The sequence below is a fragment of the Opisthorchis viverrini genome (genome assembly GCF_000715545.1).
Source record: "Opisthorchis viverrini unplaced genomic scaffold opera_v5_102, whole genome shotgun sequence".
Classification (NCBI taxonomy): Eukaryota; Metazoa; Platyhelminthes; class Trematoda; order Opisthorchiida; family Opisthorchiidae; genus Opisthorchis; species Opisthorchis viverrini.
In genome coordinates, this window is record NW_008751761.1 from 394,312 (window position 1) to 399,705 (window position 5,394).

A 5,394-nucleotide genomic window follows, 5' to 3' on the forward strand; every position below is an offset into this window, starting at 1 on the left:
GGGCTCATCTTTTAGGCGCAGTCCTCATGTTCTACTTGAACCCAAATTGGATTGCTTTCGACAATCACACTCATTTGCAAATCAATTTGTTTTTCACGCGAGACTCAACTGAGCTTCCGTCATCACATTCGGTTTTAGAATAGCATAAACGAGAGATTCAGTTGAGTCTCTCGTGAAAACCAAATTAATTCACAAATGAGTCTATTTATCGAAAAATTATTCCTCCTATGCTTGTAAGATAGTAGATTTTCAGCTCTAAAATACACCGGTTTATAAGTGACAAAACACCACCGGTAAATGAATCGGATCAATCGGTAAGCAATGGTCAAACCTTTGCATTGCGCGTCACAGACGGCTTGCACGGAGTCAATCGGGCTGCTGCGTGTGGGCCCTTGGCGCCAACCTGGATCCGGAAGAATGAGAAATTACGCGAAGCTTTCGCAAAGCGTCAGTCGACCTGAAATGATGGCAGGTCAAATGATGAATGGCCAGTGCAAGTGGTTCACCTATTGTCAGGGGCGATTTTTCACACACAACAGACTTATTTAGACCAGAAAAAGAACGTCTGCAGATTATCTTGAAATGAATAGTCCGCTGTCCTGCTGGTGACCGTGAATTGACCCAAAAGTGTGTATCAGGAGCCAGAATATGTCAAAGGATAGTATCGGAATCACGAGACAACAAGCAATGCAGCGAAGAAATGGGGAAAGAAAAGCTGTTTGACGGTAAGTTGCCTCATGTACGATGCCGTTTTTGGCGATTATTCACGTCATTAAAATGTATATATATATATATACTATGAGTATCAAGTGGACCAAGTCACTGAACCAGAAACCTTTCACAGCCTATAAATCACCCTTAGCTCCTGGGAGAACCTTCAAAAAGTCTCCTGGGAGAACTTTCGAAAAGTGAACATTTATCCATCCTCAAAGTAGGTTTGTTTTAGCTTTCACCTCATTGTTCATCCTGATCAACCACAGCAAAGCTTTTTAAGTGGTGAGTCAGCAAAGTCGCTTCCATTAAAGAATGCTTCGTGGATTCATCGGAGAGGTTAAAATGACCTGCTAGGAGGGGAAAAATACTCTAAGATCTGATGGGAGAACATGAACTTTTCTGTAATGTGGATTCTCCTCGAAAACCTTTGATAAAGTCGAATTGTTTAGTCATTGAATTTTGTATAGGTGTCCCTGTCAAATCTTTTCCAGATTAGCCCCCCCCCCAGAAAATTAATCCACACCACCCAAAAAAGCTTGGAGAAAGATGATATAAAATTTGTACTTTTGGTTTCTATTGAAGAGGGTAAAATTAGGACATGTCATTAATAAGTTGAAAAGTTCTGTTTTTCGGTACTTTTGCCTCCAAACGAACTCACACAAATAGCTGTCCACTAAAGATCGGTGTATATCGCATTGGTGTTTATTCTGCATCTTATAGACGTGCCAAAGAGATTCGATGGTTTGTGTGTGTGCTCCAGTCGTTGGATCCTCAAAGTTTCCGGTATGGTTAAACGTTGGCGTCTGCAAAAGCCACCAGACGCAAACTTCGCGAAGAAAGTTCTTCCAGTCAACAGCGGTCGTGTGACTAATAGACAATTCCTCTGAGCAGAAGTAGATTTTTGCCAAATTTTTGAACCAGCAATAAACGAATAGAATTACATTCCTACACTCCATCCTAGACCACTCCAGCCAAGTATCCTACGGAAGACAATTTCTTGCCCGACACTGTTGGGCATTACACCTCCACCTGTCAAAAACAGTTGAAAGTGTCATTCGGTGGCCCTTGTTGCATAACTGTTGCTGATTGATCACTCCGTGGCTTTGCAAGAAAACGTATTGTCATGAACGAGAGTTGAAAATGTCGGGAAGTTCATTTAAGGTTTTACGTCAGAGCGGAGAAAATTTTTGCATTAAACGGGTCTAGATGCGGACAAAGTATTGTTTTCATCAAAAATAGGTCAAGGTTGTATGCGTACATTAAATGGGAGCTGGCAAAAAATGGCGAGTCTCAACTTTTCGCACATGCAGTTCTTGTATTAGTGGTGGGGCTTATCTGAAAAAGATCCTCCCGGTCTAACCAAAATTCCTCGTTCTCTGGCAGACAACAGAGGGGTGTCCACACCACCTACTAACTTCTGCTTGGTTCATTCCACCAGGTATTTCTCACTTACGCCCCGTTGGAATGGTACATCACTTTACGATACGTTTTAAAACTTAATTTTATAGACCCAAGATCAAATTAATAAGCAGCTGAAGGTATAATTCGATTTTCTTGCAATATGAGTTCAAGTAGAATATAAGTTTGATGGAAAATTGGGGATTGCACCCACCTGAAGAGCCCTAGGAAGAATGAAACCTGTCGTGGACTGTGGAGGGGTTTTCAACAACCTTATGAGTAGTGTTCGACGTCTACCGTACCAACTTAAATATGAGGCGGCCTGGTGCAGCACATTCAGTTGCTTAAGAACATCATGGATTGGAGATTCAGCTTGGTTCCAGTTGAGTCTTCCTTCAAGACCAGATTGATATGCAGACGAATGTATGTGCCGAATTTAGTTAATTTTTTTTTGAACTGTTATTGGTAGTTGCAAAACAGGAAGTTCATACCTGGCAGACATATGGCAATCAAACAGGATGTATTATAAAGACGCATTGACAACTGTTTGTGATCAGAAAGCAGACAACCAGCTGCAGTTCGGACCTTTGTAATAAGTCAGGATTTTCAAGTGACTCAGATCAATATTTGTCGTCAGCCCTACGGTGGAGTGCGATGTGGGTTCAATTACGTGTAAACCAGCCGTATTCCGCAGTGAGAGAAGGTCCAAGAACGGTTGGTGGAAGCGAGCAACTTCAATGCTATTGGCGGGAAGATCAATAGCCAGGGGGTAAACTATCTGTCCCCTCCGTCCTTCAGATAAGCCAGAGAAGCAGGGGTTACAGGAAAACAGTGCCCACCGCATAGACTCGAAACTTTAAAGAGACCCGATAATCAGCGGTAGTACAATACATATCGCAGCTAGTATACGCAGCATGTGAGGTGAAGCTCTTCCGTCCGTCCGTCCGTGAACCACGGGACAACTGTGTCTATGCTGGTAGAAAAATCACATCCTTACAAGACTCGACAATTGGGTTTGGACAATTTAAGTGGATTGGATTTGTTGCTAAAGACGATAATGCCTGTACTAGATTGAAGAAAGTGCTTTGCTTCGAGGCAAATGTCATCTAACATGAGGATGCTGCATTACGTTCGAAAATCCACTACTGATTTGCTACTGATTTGGGGAATAAGTGGACTCGAAGACAGCTATAGGATGTGGACAAAACTACTCCGAAAAAGGTGAATTTTAGGAGGAAAAGTGTGTTGTTGGGGGGGGGGGGGGGGGAGAACTGACTAAAAGAATGTAAAAGGGCTTCAAATAAGACTATTTACAAGGTTTTCAAGAGAGATTTCGTTCTGTAAGTTAAGCCAGTCTATGATGAAAGCCGAGAAGCGCCCCACAGTTGTTTCATCCTAACTGGGAATCGCCAGCAGTGCGCATATAATGGAACTCCAGGGAGATGCACTCATTTGCAAATCGATTTGGCTTTCACAAGAGACTCAACTGAACTTCTCGTTTATGATATTCGAAGAGTGTTCAGCGATCTTGTGAGTAGTTTCCTTCATGAAAATATACTGCGATATCTCGAATATCGTGCCAAATGAAACTTGAGGCGGCCTGTGTGCAGCACATTCAGTTGTAGATTATCATAAACGAGAAATTCAGTTGAGTCTCTCGTGAAAACCAAATTGATTCGCAACTGAGTGTATTTCTCGACAACAGTCCGATTTGGATTCAAGTAGAACATAAGATTGACGGAAACTCGGGGACTGTGTCTACCTGATGAGCCCGAACTGGAAGGGCGAAACCGATCGTGGGCTGTCGAAGGGTTTTCAGCAGCCTTGTGAGTAGTTTCCTTTGTGAAACTCTAGGAAGTTTCGAACCCATGATCTTCCGGACAGTGGTCTGGTCTCGAGCGGTCAAACAGAAGTGTGGTTGGCTCTCACTTAGAGTGATCACAGCACCACTCATTTTTCAGTCACAATAAGGAGCATCACGTGGTCACGTGTTGAGATGCTCCTTGAGTAAGGACTTCTCAGATGGAAGTTTCGCTCACTTTGTGTAAGTTTTCTTCCTCTAAGCAAATTAAAGATTGTTTGGTTTTTCTCATAGAACCAAAAAGCCCATATGGACAGACCATAGCGACATTGTCTGTTTGTCCATTTGCTTTTAGTGAAATCTGGAACGGATAGAACCGGCATATGAGAGAATGAGACTTTCAGTTCGACAAATACATTCATTCGCATATCAATTTGGTTTTCACCGGAGACTCACTTGAATCCCAACTGAATCCCTTGTTTTTCATGGGCTGTTAGAGTTTTCAGCAACCTGATGAGCAGTGTTAGAGGACACCCAGTAAAACATTTCGGCCATCTGAAAGTTCACACTACTGATTAGCTGTCGCACGTGACGGAACGTCGTTAGACAATATGCCGACATCAATGGAAAACGTGTTTTGAGAACTCTCTGGCATAGGTTTTAGGATGCGACGGGCTTTAGATGAGTCCTGTAGACACCGGGACTGAATTTTGCATGTTACAGATGGGTCTCAGTTGAGGGCCACAACCGTAATAGTTGAAACTATTTCAGTCAGATCTGTGTTTCCAACTGCACTGTGACCGTACCTTCTAAGCCCATCATTAGAATACCAACAAATCCAAAGGTTCGTTGGAGAAACTGTCAAGACTGCACGCAAACCCCTGTTGAGTTTGTCCGACTGTCTGAGATGGTCAACCTGTTCACGACCATTCTGAAGACGCGAAGTGCCAAGCCCGACAAAAATCAGTGTGTACCTCGTAAGGATTTCTTTTGATAACAACCGGAAGAACTGGGAAAGAAGACGACCCGACGGAATGTCCTGCTTGTAAATATCAGTGTACTTTTTATCGGCTACTCTCTCACGCCAGACAGCTGAAAGCTATCCAAGGCGCCGCTACTTGCGGATACGTTTCGTTCGGGATAGCTGAAATATTGAGGCTCCTCGGTTGCCCCATGCCTGTCTTGCAGATCTAAGGACTGATGAAGGTAAGTGAAATTGTGCGCTCACATATCCTGACGCGAAGAATTCAATGAGCGGACTGATTGTCCCATGACAAATACGTTTACTTTGCAAATCGTCAGTAGCTTCACAAACTGGGCAACGCCTCCAACGCGCAGCTAACTAACCCAGCTCCCCATATCATCGGTGAACAAAACTATGGTAGCTACGATTGCTGTGTGACAAGTGCCTCGCTATTACAGCTGACAATTATGATGATGATGATGACGATGATGGTGATGATGATGATGATGATGACGAT